Source organism: Rhineura floridana, chromosome 6 (genome assembly GCF_030035675.1).
Source record: "Rhineura floridana isolate rRhiFlo1 chromosome 6, rRhiFlo1.hap2, whole genome shotgun sequence".
Classification (NCBI taxonomy): Eukaryota; Metazoa; Chordata; class Lepidosauria; order Squamata; family Rhineuridae; genus Rhineura; species Rhineura floridana.
In genome coordinates, this window is record NC_084485.1 from 45,145,657 (window position 1) to 45,162,823 (window position 17,167).

Below are 17,167 nucleotides of genomic sequence, written 5' to 3' on the forward strand. Positions count from 1 at the left end.
CCCTAACTAGTCTAGCTAAGCATTCTCTGCAGCGTGTGGGGAGAGTTGACTCAGCACTAGAGTCTGGGTGGGCACCTGCTTAAGTAGGAAAGGTCTTCGCCTGTAACTGATGGCTCCTCCACAGTTTCACCCTCTGAGAGTCCCACTTCTTGCGCCTTCTCATGCGGGGTGAGGGGGGTGAGCCTCCAATGCCCCCTCCAACAGTGGGGGTTCTCTGGGTGATGGTGTGACCTCAGGTAGCAAGAAGCTGGTTGGCAGGGAAGTGTTTGAAATGCCAGATGGGGGTTCTGGCATGGGGAGGGTTGGACGTGCGAAGGGTCACTTCCCAATGGCACAGACAGGGAACTCGCAGACAGGGCAGGATCTGCCTCGACAGGAGGGATGGGCGAGGAAGTCTGCAGTCTGACAGAGCCCCCCCCTTCTACAACGTCCCCAGGGACCTTATCCTCATCTGACTCCTCTCCCTGATCTAACTCCCCTTGCACCTGGGGTGCAACAGATCTGCTATAGAACACCTGAATTTCAGCTACGTGATGCTCACTTGTGTATGTTTTGTCCCCAGTGTCTGTACTTTCACTGTGACTGAAACCTAAAATGGATGATCCATGCCAGGGAGGGGGGAGGCTTCTTCACCCCTTCTCCTCCAGAATTGTTTTCTGTTAAAATTGCTCCCTCTCACTCCATTTTGCTCTTCAGGAGAAAAGCTATGAGTACCTGTATGTTTTTCTCCATGGGGAAAAGCAACTGGGAGGATTTTCACTGGAACTGCCAGAGGGGGAATAATTCTAAGAATCCTCCTCCTCCTCCTTATTAGGCAGTATCCAATGCTCCTGTTCTGTTAGTACAAGAGACTTGTGTTAGCAGAAGGGAACTTTCCCCTCCCCTCCTCCTGTGTGCCGTCAAAACCAGTTCTGGATGGCTGGGGGACCCACTTGACAAGATTTTGGGAGGGGGTGGGGAGAAAACAGATGTACCACTGAAGCTGATACAGCTTTAGATACATCATCATCATCATAATCATCATTATCATGCTTAACATCATAGCAAAACCAAAAATAGTTCCTTTACCCCAGTGAGCTTACTTTGATGGTGACCAAAGGAGGAGAGGAGATGTTAAGTCTAGTGAGTCAAGAGAAAGGATGAATGGGTAATAGGATGATCATAGGCAAATGCAGTAACACGTACCAAGGTTTCATTTCAGACAATTAGGGCAAAAGCTTCACAGAAATCATAAAATCATAGAATAGTAGAGTTGGAAGGGGCCTATAAGGCCATCTAATCTACCCCCTGCTCAATGCAGGAATCCAACTTAAAGCATCCCTGACAGGTGGCTGTCCAGGTGCCTCTTGAATGCCTCCAGTGTTGGAGAGCCCACCATCTCCCTAGGTAATTGGTTCCATTGTTTTCCATTAGAAATTTTTTCCTGATGTTCAGCTAAAATCAGGCTTCTTCTGAGCCCATTATTCCATGTCCTGCACTTTGAGAAGAGATTATCTTGGTCTTCCCCTGTGGGACATGGTGGATGTGGAGGGAGGATTTTAAAGGAGGGAGGAAGATAGGACAGGACCATGTAAGCATTCAGGAGAAAAGTTCCAAACATAAGGGACAGCAAATGAACTAAGTCACAAGGAGAACTGGAAACCTTAGACAGGCTGAGAGTGGTAGAGTTGGAGGTGACCCATCTGTGTGCCTTCTCAGTCTGCTGTCCAGATGCTAACTCTTGATGGGCAATTTCAAGGTCCCTCCTGCTCTCCTGATGGCTCTTTACCTAAAAATCAAACAACCCTTCAAACAGAGGACTTTCTTTTGTAACCTAGGTCACATGGCCACCCTAATGGTCTCTTTTTCTTTAAAACCACCATTATGGAAGATTGGAGATGTGGGCTGGACTCTAGAAGAGCAGAGTCCCACTTCTAAAACAGGCCTCTGCATATGTGACACCATTTACAGAGAGGGAAGAAAATTTGCTTTCCACCCCCCCTTTTTTTTTTGCATACATGAGTTGTTAAGACTAAATACATGTTTTGCTCTCTATGGAGTCTTCCACATAAAGCTGATCATTCATCTCGCTTTGGAGGGAAGGTGCCTCTGCCCAAATGGTTCTGATGATGTTAACCTTGGCATTGCTCACTCAGCCTAACATATAAACAGCTTTGAAAAGCTGCCTTATAGCGAGTCAAACTGTTGGTCTGTCTAGCTCAGTGCTGTCTACAATGACTGGCAGTGGCTCTCCAGAGTTCCAGACAAGGGTCTCTCCCAGCCCTATTTGGAAATGCTGGGGATTGAACCTGGGACCTTCTGAACTCTCTACCACTGAGCTATGACCTTTCACCATTGGCCCAGCTCCAGTGCCAAACCTTCACACAGTGTTATCAGTAGAGGGTAAAAGATAGGGTCTTCCCAGCTAAATCTCCAGTTCTCTGGAATTCCCATCCAGGGAGGTTCATAACTGCTTTTTGCAGTGTGCTTTTAGGATGCAGTTGAAGATATTTGTAATAATTGGAAGCCGCCATGCCTGGCATTAGCATCCAACATGGTGAGGCATATGGCAGTGTCCCAAGGCTCTGGCAGGGTCCACCACTGCTGCCACTAGGTATCTGGCACTGCCATCTCCACTGAAGTGGCCTAACTGGGTGTTGGTAGTGTAGAGCAACCTCCTGGTCCTAGCATGGGCATTGCCACCATGTTAATGATGCCGGCTTTGCCTCCAACATGTGGATGTCAGAGCATAATTAAAATAATGGCAGCAACCAGTACAGGTGGGCTGGCACCATTAATAATTGGACTGTCCAGCAAGGAGCGGGAGTTGTAGCAGCCCTGATCAGAGCTCCTGGCCCACATGTCCGTACTGGCTGGTAACACCAATGCCATCCTCTACATGCACACTGTGTAGGCCCAGAGCTCTGTTTGGCACTGCAACCTGCACTCTGCACCAATTGTAAATGGTAGGACTCAGTGGAGGCTGGTCCGTTAGGGCGTTTGGGAAGTGCCTCACCAACCTCACTTGTTCCCACCTACCTGCCCTCTTAATTACAACCAGTACAGGCTATCAGGTTCCTCCTCCTTAGTCTCAGTGGTGTGGTGCCTTTGTAGAACTCAATAGGGAAGAGGATGGGGACAAAACTGGAATTAATTGGTTCTGCCTGTCATTGGCTCTGGCTCCATTTATCGTTGGCCTTCTTGCTTTCTGCTATACCAGTCTCAATGGGCACCAGCCACCACTGGTAGGAACAGGCATTGGTGGCAGGGCCCAATGAGAGAAGTTTACCAAGGCCACCCTCAAACCAGGAGCCGGTCCTAGAAGCTGCCTTCCCTTTAGGAATAAGGACAGGGTCTAGAGATAATAGACATCATGTGTAAAAGATACAGAGCCATTTTAAAAATAGGAGACATGTTTTAAAAAATGTTGTCTGCTCATTTGGGAGCTCATCAAAACACATGTATAGGCTGGTTTCCCACACATATCTGGCGTCTAAACTATAACTATTTCATTTGGCATTTCCTACAGTTTTGAAAACACTTCTTGCTCCAGCTGGTTATGAATTATTCCTGCTTGCTAGAAACAAAGGCCTTATTAGACTCACAAGTGTGCTTGTTTCTATTTATACCAGTGCTTTGTATTAATATTTAAGGTACAGGGTATAACACCTGAATACGTGGCTCTTATATCTGTTGTTTCAAATTGTATTACTGTTGCCACTTTATTTAATTAGACATAGGGTTTTTGGTTGTATTGTAATATTTCAGGGCTAGGGAACATGTGCGTCTCCAGCTGTTACACTCCCAGCTCCCATCAGCTCCAGGCACCATAGCCAATGGTCAGTGGTGATGGAAGCTGTAGTCCAGCAACATCTGGAGACCCACAGATTCCCCATCACTGTTGCATTTTATCTTTATTACAAAGCTGAATAAATCAGTTCCATGTTTTTGTCCTGTCCTGCTCCTCTTCTTTGTTCATAATCCCTCTCACTTTTGTCTCAATTCTTATTTTGCATTGCTAATCCTACAACACAGGTATCCAAATTGTGATCCTTCAGATGCTGTTGGACTCCACTCCTATCACCCTTAACAACTGGCCATGCTGGCTGGGGTGGATGGGAGTAGAGGAGATTTGTGGCTTTTATAATGTGGGGAACTTGTATCCATAATGTTTTGCATGCATAACGCGCCAGGTTCAGACCTCACCATCTTCACTTAAAAAGATCCCAGCTGCCTCCATTTTGTGTCCCCATGCTGTTATCTTGGCTCCAAAAATTAACTGTAAAGGAAGACTGGAGAGATCTTACAAGCTAGAATAAAATGCACTTGAAATTTCCTGCTAAAACACTATATTGAAATGGGCAAGGGAATGTCCCCTGAGGCTGACATGGTGCCCTCCAGACATTTTTTGACTCTAACTCTCATCATTCCTGACCATTGGCCATGGAGTCCAACAACATCTGGAGGCCTCTATGTTGGTTGCTGCTATGGCATGGGACCTCCTGAAAGGTTAGTCTTCTTCTATTTCTAATCTTGTCAAAGCAACACTATACCACCTATTGATTGGTCACGGAGAGCCCTGAGATAGCTAGAAGAAGTACTTTAAATCCCACTTACACCTTGAACACCCCCTTTTGTTAAGCAGGAAAAAGATAGCCATCTTCCTTTTTTTGTGCAACTGGAAATTGCTATTCCTGGATGACCCTAGCAATTTTGTGAGCTTTTGCAATCAAAGGTGATAACTTGTCTTAGAACCACTGAACTCAGTGAATCTGTTTCCATAAGTTTTCTGTGAGTAGAACTTCTCCAAGGACTACTGGCAGACACTTTGCCTAAGAGTTTGGACCTCCCGGCTACGCGTCTGCTCTTGCGTATCTGAAACTCCAGCTGATTCCGAGAAAGGATCTTGCTGGGTCTTGCTGGGATAAACATAGCCTGGCTTTAGCCCCATTCAGGCATTCTGTGTTTATGTAAACCTAACACAAGTGCATGGAGAACAGAGATGAGCATGCCAAGCTTTGCTCCCCTATTGCCATCCCTACCATTCTCTGTGAATTAAAGTGTGGGTTCCCTGTGAGATCTAGAATCAAGAAATATCAGGGTATTCAACTGTGAAGGGAACCTTCCTGCATACAGAAGCTCACCCTTCTTCATTCCCATCTTCAGAACTTCACTCTTCGAGTGAGCTTTGTGTTCATCCCTCCTCTACATTAGAAGCTGCCTTATACCAAGTCAGACCAACAGTCCATTTAGCTCAGCATTGCCTACACTGACTGGCAGTGGATTTCCAGAGTTTCAGCTTCCAGCCCGACCTGGAGATGCAGTGGATTGAATCTGGGGCCTCTGCATGCAAAGTAGATGCTCTGTCATTGAGCTATGGCACATCCCATCTACTACTCTAAAATGCAGGGGAACCTGCAAGGACAAAAAGGGCTCCCTGCTGCAGGCACTTACCTTCCATGAATTAAATGGTGATGGAAATTGTGATGGAAAAGGACAAAGCTAGGGTATTCATCCTTATTGCCCTCTCACATGATAACTTCCCCTTACTGCAATGCCTGAGCTTGTGTCTCAGTACTGCATTTCCAATTCTGGGGCTGTAATGTGTAAAATGAATGTTCCTCTCATGTATTTTGCATTAGGAGAGGGTGTATGTGGATCTGTGAGAGAGAAAAAGACTATATGTGTGGTAGGGATGGAAGGATCTGTCAATTTTGGTTCTCTCAGTTTCTCATTTTTCCCAATCTTAAATTCAGCTCTCCACATTTCTGCAGCAATCTGCATTTTTTAAAAAATTCACATGAAAATTCTCCAGCATTTTAGTGAGAATTTCTCCTCCTAAACACATTCTTGAATGCAGTTTTGACTAATGTCCACATTTTTGCAAGCAATTTCTCCTAATGTAATGCATTTTCTGTATATTATTTTCACTAATATATTAATTTTGTGTACATATTTCCCCTAATATATACATTTTTGGAAACACTGCTTAGCTGAAGAACTGCATCACAACTTTTAGTTAAGTGTGAATTTCAAAGGATGGCTATGTTTGTGTTCTCATGTTGTTTAGGAAAGTGTGGATTTGATAAATTCAGCTTTGAATGCAAATTGAATCAAATTTCTTGCCCATCCCTATTGTGTGGTCAAGACCTATTTTTGAAACATGCATTTATGATCTATTTTACAAGCACATGCTTTATCAGAGCTTGAGGCTCTGCAGTAAAAATAGAACAACATCAGAATACAATTTAGACCAATTAAAAGGGAATTAAATTAAAGTGACATGAACAAATATTTTAGCCAGCTCAGTCTGAAGAGTATGCCACCAACATTACTTTACTCACTCTGCCATTGTCTGTTGGTTCCGTCATCAACCCCACCGATTACTTGGAAAGAAAAAGGAGACAGAATGACACAAAAGCCAAAAAGATAATTCTCATTTACATAATAATTTCCCTGTACTGTGCTTAATAGTCTGAGAGTAACATCAAAAGTATATATCATCCATTCTTGAAAAAGCTTCAGTGCACTAATTGAAACTAAATTACACTAGACCTCACTTTTTGCCTTCTGTTAGTTGGGAGATATTTTGTGAGCTCTAGTTTTATGTATTGTTACTAAAACTGGCAAATGTACTGCCCGTATTCCCTCCCAAAGAGTCCTAGATATGGTTCCTTTCAGCCGTGGACAATGACAATGTACAAAGAAATTCCATCCTTTTGCTTTGAGATGCAGGTGGCAATGCCTACTGGATGATCTCTCCAAGGGTAACAGTAACTGTTTTCTTCTTAAATTTCCTTACACATGGAGTATACAGCGCAATTAATCTGTCAAGCTGACATTTTCATTTTAAAACAAAAAGCACTGATGAGAGGTTAGTGGCAGTTTGGAAGCCTGCAGAAGCGAAACTTTTCAATATACTTCCAAAGTTACCAGCACTTCTGCAAGGACAAGGCGTACTTCCAGAAAACTGCTTTGGCCAATATACCTTCTAACCTGGCTGGCTGAATGACATTATATGAAGAGGTTAACTTTGTCTCCAGGGTTTCTCCTCTTCTTGGTCTACTTTGCTAGCTCAGGAACCTATTAGCTCCACTTTGTGATGCAAGTGCTAATCCATTCAGAACCTGGCTGAATAATAATTCCACTTAGGTAAAGGCAAGGGGGAAGAAAACCCTCTCAAGCATGGGAGATCCACAAATACTAGAGGATTTAGGTCTTTGCTCTTTGTTGTAGATTCTGAGCCTTTTTTTACACATATAAGAAAGTCCCTCACCATTCAAACTGAGACGACAACTTTCACATTGCCCCAGCTGTGCAATCAACTCTGATTTAAAGTAAAATAACCAAAGAAGTATTCATTATGACAGACATGTCTGCAATGAATCTGCCTTCATTCTTTCTCAACTTCTTGAAGAATTATTTAATTACATTATTTCCACAGGAGGTGCAAATGGTGACAATCCAAGATTTTTTTCCCCAGTGGTAGCTCCCCATTTGTAGAATGCTCTCCTCAGGGAAATACACCTGGCACCATCATTGTCAGCTTTTAAGCACCAGGCTAAGACATTTCTGCTTGCCCAAGTTTTGGGTCATTAATTTGGATCATACTGTTGTATGATTTTTTTTTGCTTGTTTTGTTGGTGGGATGGGGTAGGATTCATCCTTTTTATAGTTATTGTTGGATGAGAACTTTTAGGAATTTTATTTTATTGTATTTTTTCAGTGTATTTGGTTTGTAATAATTGCCAAGCTGTTTTGTATTTTATGGATTTGTAAGTTGCATTGAGACATTTTCATGTGGAAAGCCATGAAATAATAAGAATAAGAATACACTGGCAGGCAAAATGTGCTGTTGGAATATCATCTTTACATCAGATCAAAATTCTTAATTGTTTTGCCAGGTTATCTGCCAGAGTGTAAAAGACAAGGACTGTCTTTGCTGGTGACAGATTCATTGTTAATATTAAATACACAAACTATTTCCCAACTCTGGATATTTCAAAACACAGAGCCAATCTAATGATCCTCAGGGTGTCCTTGATTAGGCTTCAGTATATACAGGTGTATAATGTGCTTCTGTCATAAACACCCAATAACCTAATCATGTCAAAGACACATATAATCCCTTGTGTTGTCAGTAAATTGAACAATGAAAATGATCCTTAAAACGCCTTTGAAGACGGTTCGGAAACTGCAGCTTGTGCAAAATGCAGCGGCCAGATTGGTAACAGGGACCAGATGGTTTGAACATATAAAACTGATTCTGGCCCACTTGCATTGGCTGCCTGTATGTTTCCGAGTTTGATTTAAGGTGCTGGTTTTAACCTATAAAGCCTTACATGGATTGGGACCACAATACCTGATGGAACACCTCTCCCAACATGAACCCACCCATACACTTTGCTGAATATCAAAGGCCGTCCTCCAGGTGCCTACGAGGGAAGCTGAGAGTCTGGCAACGAGAGGGCCTTCTCAGTGGTGGCCCCCAAATTATGGAATGATCTCCCTGACGAGGTGTTCCTGGAGCCAACATTGTTATCTTTTCGGTGCCAGGTCAAGACTTTCTTCTTCTCCCAGGCATTTTAGCATGTGTTTTTAAATTGTTTTTTTAAAAATGTGTTTTTTAAATTTGTATATTTGTTTTTAATGTTTTTAATTGTTGTAAACCACTCAGAGAGCTTTCACTACGAGGCGGTATAAATGCAGTAAATAAATAAATAATAAATAAACAAAAACATTTTCTGTGGTATGGTGGAGGGAGCACTAGGAAACCACACACACACACAAATGAAAAATAAATCAGTGTGTGCCTGCAGTTGTACAGTCTAAAAAGCATGACACAAAAGGAAAAAAAGGATCAGAAGTAGGGTTGCCAGGCCTGGCCTCCAAGAGATCTTCTGTATCTTTAAAAGTTGTGGAGGGGGGAGGGAGAATTCCACCTTGTGGTTTTTCCCATTACAGAGTTACAAGAACACCTTGTGATGCATCCTTCCCTGGCTCTCCCTGTCAGGTTCCTACCTGCTCGTGGTTACTGCCTGTCTCTAGGCACCACCAGGGACTCCACCAGTCCAGACCGCTCTCTCTTATGATTTCTCTCCCCGCTCTAGCACAGATCTCAACAGATCCCCCTGCTAGGCAACCACCAGTAACGTCCCAATACTAGTATTCCCAGAGACTCTGAATACTGGTATTGTTATTCTCTTCACCGCTGCCACCATTTGTTACAGTTCCCCTTCAGCCTTGGTCATTACCTTACCCTCCCTTCTGGTCTGTGAAACCCCAGCCAAGGATCAGGCCTTTGGTAAACCAAATTAAGTATTTATTACAGATAACAAAGCTAACAAGATTAACAAGATTTCTTCTTAAGGCACATAAGCATATGGTTTTACTCAATACTAATCCAAACTCCACCTCCCTCCTTCTCCACTCTCTCCTGGCAAACAACTCTCTCAAACCCCACCAAGCAATCCACTCTTTCTCTTCTCCCCCCTTGATTCCACAATTCACCACCTCACATTCACCCAGATTTACCTGTCATCCTTTCATTTATACTGTCAGCCATTTTAAACATTCAGCCAATCATCAAGCATTCTATTGCCCATTCACTCGCCCTCCTCTTTCACTACTTACTGTGTATACTCTAAACAACCAGCACTTACCATATAGACACTAATATATAGGAACATCACATTTCCCCCCCCTTAAACAATGGCAGAGTATTATTCCTGTTCCAGGATTTATACGTCGCGTTAACAAATAAAAGTCTCTATGGGGAAAATGTCTTTCTTTGTTCCTCTGTCTGGTCACGTCACTGCAGTCCCAGCCACTTGCCTGGAAAGTCCATCGGCCAGTACATTGTCCTTGCCTTTGATGAACTGGAAGTCCACTTGATAGTCCTGTAGGGCCCAGGACCACCTCTGCAGCATAGTGTTATGGTTTTTCATAGTCTGCAACCATAACAAGGCCCGATGATCCGTAGTCACTGTGAATCTTCGTCCCCACACGTATGGGCGCAACTTGTTCAGTCCCCACACGACCGCTAGGCACTCCTTCTGGACCAACGAATAGTTTTTCTCCCTCGGCGTCAGCTTGCGACTCAGGTACGCCACTGGATGTCTGGTGCCTTCTCTCTCCTGTAGCAAGACGACTCCAGCGCCAGGTCCGACGCATCTGTAGCCACGACGAATGGTTTCTCATAGTCTGGTGCTATTAATATGGGTCCTTGGCACAAGGCTTGCTTCAGTAGATCAAAAGCCTTCTGACATTCATCCGTCCATACCACACGCTCAGAACACTTCTTCTTTGTTAATTCATGCAAGGGGGTTGCTATTTCCCCAAAATTTCTCACAAACTTCCTATAAAATCCAGCCACACCCAGAAATGCCCTTACTTGTTGTTTGGTTAAGGGGATCGGCCACGCTTGTATTGCCTCCACCTTGCTCCATAAGGGGGTGATTTTCCCACTCCCCACCTTATGTCCTAAATAGATTACTTCCTTTAGTCCAAACTGGCATTTCTTAGCTTTTATTGTGAGGCCTGCTTTTCTTAAGGCCTCCAATACTGTTGTCAGGTGTTGGACATGCTCAGGCACCGACTTGCTAAAAATGGCCACGTCATCGATATAGGCCACTGCAAAATCTGACATGCCTCGCAACACAGTATTGATTAGCCTCTGAAATGAACTTGGTGAGTTCCTTAGTCCCATGGGTAAGGTCACAAACTCATATAACCCATCTGGTGTACTGAAGGCAGTTTTGGCTCTGGATTGCTCGTCTAGTTCCATTTGCCAAAATCCTTTACAGAGATCTAGTGTAGAGATAATGGTTGCTGCCCCCAATAACTCTAACATAGCGTCTACCCTAGGCATAGGATACGCATCTGGGACAGTAATTTTATTGATTAGCCGATAATCAATGCAAAACCTTGTCGTTCCATCTTTTTTCGGAACAAGGACAATACTTGAGGCCCAGGGACTGATGGATTCCCTGATCACTCCTAATTTCAGCATATCTTCCACCTCCTTTTTGATCTCATTCAAAACTTTCCCATTCACACGGTACGGAACAGATCTGATTGGGGCATGATCTCCAGTATCAATGGAATATATAACTATACTGGTTCGGCCAGGTTTGTTGCTAAAGAGATTCCTATAGGTTTTCAAAACTCTCAGAATCTCTTCTTTTACTTCCTCCTTCACCTCCTCTAACCATTCCACTTGATCTACCCCTCCTTTGTCTTTGCTTTCCTGTACCAAATCTGGAAGTTCAGGCCCACTTCCCTCAGGGAATAAGGTAACTTGCAACACCTTTGCATCCCTGGTATGGTAAGGCTTTAACATATTTACATGAACCACTTTGCTTTTGTTTAATTGGTCTGTGGTGATTACATACATCACTGTGTCAAGCCTTTCTCTGATGGTATATGGTCCTTCCCAGTTAGCTTGTAATTTGTCATGTTTCCTGGGTATGAACGCAATAACCATATCTCCCACATCATACACACGTTCTCTGGCTGTTCTGTCATACCAGTAACTTTGCTTCTCCTGTGCATGACTCAAATTCTCTTTCACTACTTCCATCATTGATGTTAATTTATTGCGGAATTCCAATACAAAATCTACTACAGAAGTTTTGTACTCTCCCAGAGTTCCTTCCCATGAATTTTTTAGCAGTTCCAAAGGTCCCCTCACTTTTCTAGTAAACATTAGTTCAAAGGGTGAGAAGCCTGTTGACTCCTGAGGGACTTCTCTGTATGCAAATAAGAAGCATCCCAACCGTTCATCCCAGTCTTGTGGGTGATCTTGAACATAGCTTCTTATCATGCCCTTCAAAACTCCATTGAATCTCTCAGTTAGCCCATTAGTGGCGGGATGGTAAGTAGTGGTCTTTAGATGTTTTAGACCACAACATTTCCACATACATTGCATCACTTCTCCCATGAATACACTGCCTTGATCTGTCAGCACTTCATGAGGGAAACCCAGCCTCATAAAGATTTTTAATAAAGCCTCTGCCACTACAGGGGCTTCTACAGATCTCAGTGCTTCTGTGTCTGGGTACCTGGTGGCAAAATCCACCACCACCACTAGATATTTCTTGCCATGCCTTGTGGGTTTGGAAAAAGGGCCCACCAAATCTATTCCCACTCTATAAAAGGGTTGTCCAATTATAGGAAGGGGCTTTAAGGGTGCCTTGGTCTTTACTCCACTCTTTCCCACCTTTTGGCATATTCCACAAGATAGACAATGTTGTTTTACATCCTTGGAGATATTTGACCAATAATAATGTGCAGCCAATCTCCTCTTGGTCTTTTTTATTCCCAGATGTCCTGCACATGGGACATCGTGGGCTACCTCTAGCAATCTGGTTCTGTATTTGCTAGGTACTATCAATTGCTTCACTGGTTCACATTCATCCTTTCTCTCAGCAGGCATCCACAGTCTATATAAAATCCCATTCTCACACACAACTTGATTCCTCAGTTTGTCAGTGAAAGGAATCTGTTGGGTCAGGGCTTGTTCCTTTATATGCTTCAAACTTATATCTTTATGCAGCTCTTCCCTGAATTGCTCTGCTTCTTCCCCAGAGACCACTTGATACAGTCTGTCTCCTTCAGCAGGCCTGCTAGTGGTTGCTATGGTGACCTGAGGCTGGCTAACAGATTCCACCCTGTTTGTTTCAGCCCCCCTTAATATGGCTTCTTTTTCTCTGCCAATTTGCTGTCTGGTCACTACATAGATCTTTCCTTGGGCGCCCATTACATCCCTTCCCAGTATTACTGGTTCTTGTTGCTGGGCATTAATGCCTACTTTATATCGGCCCTCTCGGCCTCTCCAAGTGATATCCACCAGGGCCACAGGCAAACTCTCTGGTTGACCCCTCACTCCTTGGATAGTCACAGTTTCCTGAGGTAATATTTCTTCAGATTTTATTAAATCCGGCCTCAGTAATGTCTGAGCTGCACCAGTATCAAGCAATGCCCAATAATTTGCCCCTTGTACACTCACTTCCTCTCTCAGACTTAAATCAAAGTCTGTTATTCTGTCCAGTTTATCTGGCAAAACTGAACCTTTTTCGCTGTTTCTAAAGCCTTGGGCTCTGTTTTCACTGCCCTTGTCTGAGCAGGATTACTAATGGGGTTGGCAACCTCACACTGAAAACGTAGGTGCCCCGGTCTACCACATTTGTAGCATAATTTCTCCTCACTTTTAGGGTACACAGATCCACTCTGGGGTGTCCTGTGCCCTTCAGATTTTACTGGAGGACTCACTCGCGGTGGTACCACATCCCTTCTGCCAGCACTATATAGTCTGGGTTTAAACTCTCTTGATGTTTTCCCCACCCAGCCAGTTCTATTGGAGGCGAAGTGATCCGCCAACTCTGCGGCCTCCTGCACAGATGTAGGGGAACGGTCTTTGACCAGGAGCCTTATTTCTGGTGGTAACTGATGGTATAATTGATCCAGTATCATGAGGCTTTTCACCTCTTCCACTGACTGAGCTTTGGCACTACTCATCCACTTTCCAAATATATCCATCAACTTTGCTCCCAGTTCCACAAAAGACCTCCCTGTCTGTATCTGGCAGTTTCTGAAAAGCTTTCTAAAATAATCAGGCCCCAGTCTGAATCTTTTAAACACTGCTTCTTTGAATTCAGCATAGGTGACGGGCTTGTCTGAGGGGAAATATTGGTATACCTCAGCCAATTCCCCTTTAATCAGGTTTGATAAATACTGCATGTATTTATCTTCAGGTAGCCCCCACAACTGAGCTGCTTTTTCAAAGGTACTGAGGTAAATTTGAGGATCTTGACCAGGCTCATAGACAGCAAAGTCCTTTGGAGTAATTTTTATTCTTGCTCCATCTCTGTCCTTTCTTGTTTCATCAGAATGAAACTTCTCTCTTTCAAATTTTAACTTTTCTACTTGTAATTCAGCATCCACTGCTCGTTGTTTTTCCCTCTCCTCAAACCCCATTCTCATTTTCTCAGCTTCCATCCTCAATCTCTCAGCTTCCAACTCTCGCTGTTTATCTTTTTCCTCAGCCTCCATCCTCAATCTCTCAGCTTCCAACTCTCTCTGCTTGTCTGTTTCCTCAGCCTCCATCCTCAATCTCTCAGCTTCCAACTCTCTCTGTTTTTCCTTCTCTGCACCTTCCATCCTCAACTTCTCTCTCAAGTACTCTATATAAGCGGGATTGCTTAAATATCCTTCTGGGGTCTCTTCTCTGACAGGTTGTTTTTGCTGGGCAGTTGCAAATCCTATAAGTGCTACCCTCAATTCATCTACCCCTTTACCCTCGTGAGGTAAATTGAATGTTATGCACTTCTCCACCAGCTCCTCTCTTTTCATTTTTATGTATTCAGCCATGGTCACTCACTCTTTGCCACACACTCTTTGCCAGTCACTCTCACAAGTAATCTTGTTTTGTTATTTCTGTTTGCCACACCACTGTTCTGGATTCTCTAGTATTTGTATCTGGATTCTCTGTTGTTCGTATCCCACCGCTACTGCCACCACATGTGATGCGTCCTTCCCTGGCTCTCCCTGTCAGGTTCCTACCTGCTCGTGGTTACTGCCTGTCTCTAGGCACCACCAGGGACTCCACCAGTCCGGACCGCTCTCTCTTATGATTTCTCTCCCCGCTCTAGCACAGATCTCAACAGATCCCCCTGCTAGGCAACCACCAGTAACATCCCAATACTAGTATTCCCAGAGACTCTGAATACTGGTATTGTTATTCTCTTCACCACTGCCACCTTTTGTTACAGTTCCCCTTCAGCCTTGGTCATTACCTTACCCTCCCTTCTGGTCTGTGAAACCCCAGCCAAGGATCAGGCCTTTGGTAAACCAAATTAAGTATTTATTACAGATAACAAAGCTAACAAGATTAACAAGATTTCTTCTTAAGGCACATAAGCATATGGTTTTACTCAATACTAATCCGAACTCCACCTCCCTCCTTCTCCACTCTCTCCTGGCAAACAACTCTCTCAAACCCCACCAAGCAATCCACTCTTTCTCTTCTCCCCCCTTGATTCCACAATTCACCACCTCACATTCACCCAGATTTACCTGTCATCCTTTCATTTATACTGTCAGCCATTTTAAACATTCAGTCAATCATCGAGCATTCTATTGCCCATTCACTCCCCCTCCTCTTTCACTACTTACCATGTATACTCTAAACAACCAGCACTTACCATATATACACTAATATATAGGAACATCACACATCTCCACTTGGCTGACTTTCTCTTCTCCTAAAGATACAGGATCAGTCTCAGGCCATGGACCTGGCAACCCTAATCAGAAGGGAAGTGGAAAACACGCACAGTCAGGTACCAGTTCTTAAAGTAGTAAGAAGTAGACCAACTGGAATGGAAACAGTTCTGGCAGCGGAGGAGCCAGATGGCGTTGGTCTCTAAGTGGAACCAATTGAGTGGCCATGCAGTCCCAGGCCATGGACTGGCTGCTGATAGATGACAGTTGAAGGGGAAACCACTGTTGAACTCAGATCCTGCTTGCCAGCTTCCCACAGGCATCTGGTTGTCTACTGTGAGAACAGGATGCTGTACTAGATGAGCTACTGACCTAATCCAGAAGGCTCTTCTTAAATTCTAATGGGAGAGTGATGAAGGAGACCTCAAAATACTAGATAACCCTGTAACTCTAACATCTTATGTAACAAACACCTCTGTCAGGAGCTGAATCCAAAGAATCCCATGCATTAATGATGGCCAAGTGCTTGAATAACTAGAATGAAGCAGATAAGGATATCACAAGCATTTGAATAGGGGCATTTACAAAAGCTTAAGCCTTTTTTTGGAGGTAAACAATAGGATGCATCTATATCTCTAGAAGAGAATATCATTTGTTTTTCAACTTGAACATAATATGCTTGGATTCAGCTCCTGACCCGAGGTGTTCTTTAAAGATTCTTCCAATCTTGTGTGAGTGGTGTATCCATGAACAGCTCCTGTAGGGCCAAGAGAACATTTAAATGACCCAATTGCATAAGATAGGGTGGACTGTGTGGAAAGACACATGCAATATGCCCATACTATGTGACTGGGCCATTTATATGTTCTCCCAGCTACATGTGTGTGTGTGGGTAGCTAATGAATAAGCAGCTCCCACAGTATACAAGCACACCTGACTCCCCATCTCTTGCTTTATAATTTCATAATAATCTCTTCAAATCCATTTCCAGGAGACTGCAAAGGCTGCTTTTATGTCTAATTATAGGGCTTTCAATCAATGCTAAGAGGCATAACCTGATTCATAAGGATTGTTCCATGTTTTGTTCCCCCATTTGTAATATTTAAGCCAATAAACTTGGCATCCAAGCATCCAAACTTGAGCTTGCTTTTTTTTTTCTCATCACAAAACCACTGAACAAGATTTATTACGAATCACAAATCTTTTATTGCTTAGCCAAAGGTCTTCACAGTGGATGGAGTGAGAGATACACAACTTAAAATATTATGAAAACAACTGAAAAGCATAATCAGTTCTAAAATCTTTTACAACAACAATAATAAATTATAATACTTACTACAAAAAAGATCAGGATCCTACTCATTTACAATGTAAATCAACATTTTACCATAGACTTTACCAACCTGGTACCCTCCAGATGTTTTGGACTGTAACTCCCATCAGCCCCAGCCAGTGAGGTTGGGGAAACAAAGAAACACACAGCATGATAATGTTAAGATACTGGTTAATGTCATGGGAAAGGGGAGGAGAACTCAGAATGGTTACAAATAATGTGCCCCTATCTGCAGTGGTGTCAATGAGGAGTTTCCTCCTAAAGCAAATCCCTTCTGAAGAGGGATTTTCCTCAGGACCGCTGCAAGAGAGGAAAGTATTACATTTCCCCTCTGCATCTGCTATGATTCCATTCATTATTTGCCCGCAAAACAGGTGCAATCTGCATTTTAAAAGCAACAACAAAAGCCTACGTGGTAGATGCAAACATACATTTTTAGAGCAAGCCTAACTATAGGAAGCCAGCATAATTTAGGCCAGCATAATTTACACCAGTGTAAATCATCCCTATTCCAAACTCCATTCAGGAGCCTCTGTGAGGGGCTACTGCTGGCTGAGCTGGCAGGTGAATGTAGGCTTGACTGAGCTGAATTGAGCACATGACTGAGCTGAACAGGGTTTGCAATAGGTGTAA

At 43.4% G+C, this 17,167-nt stretch overlaps 1 long non-coding RNA gene across 1 annotated transcript; it reads right to left on the reverse strand.

Annotated features, from left to right (window-relative positions):
- Positions 1–1,314: 1,314 nt before the first annotated feature.
- Positions 1,315–15,273, reverse strand: LOC133386624 (uncharacterized). Its single transcript, XR_009763219.1, has 3 exons — positions 15,183–15,273; positions 6,324–6,365; positions 1,315–1,768 (listed from the first exon to the last, which is right to left on the reverse strand). It is a non-coding gene; the product is annotated as an uncharacterized LOC133386624 (long non-coding RNA).
- Positions 15,274–17,167: the final 1,894 nt, after the last annotated feature.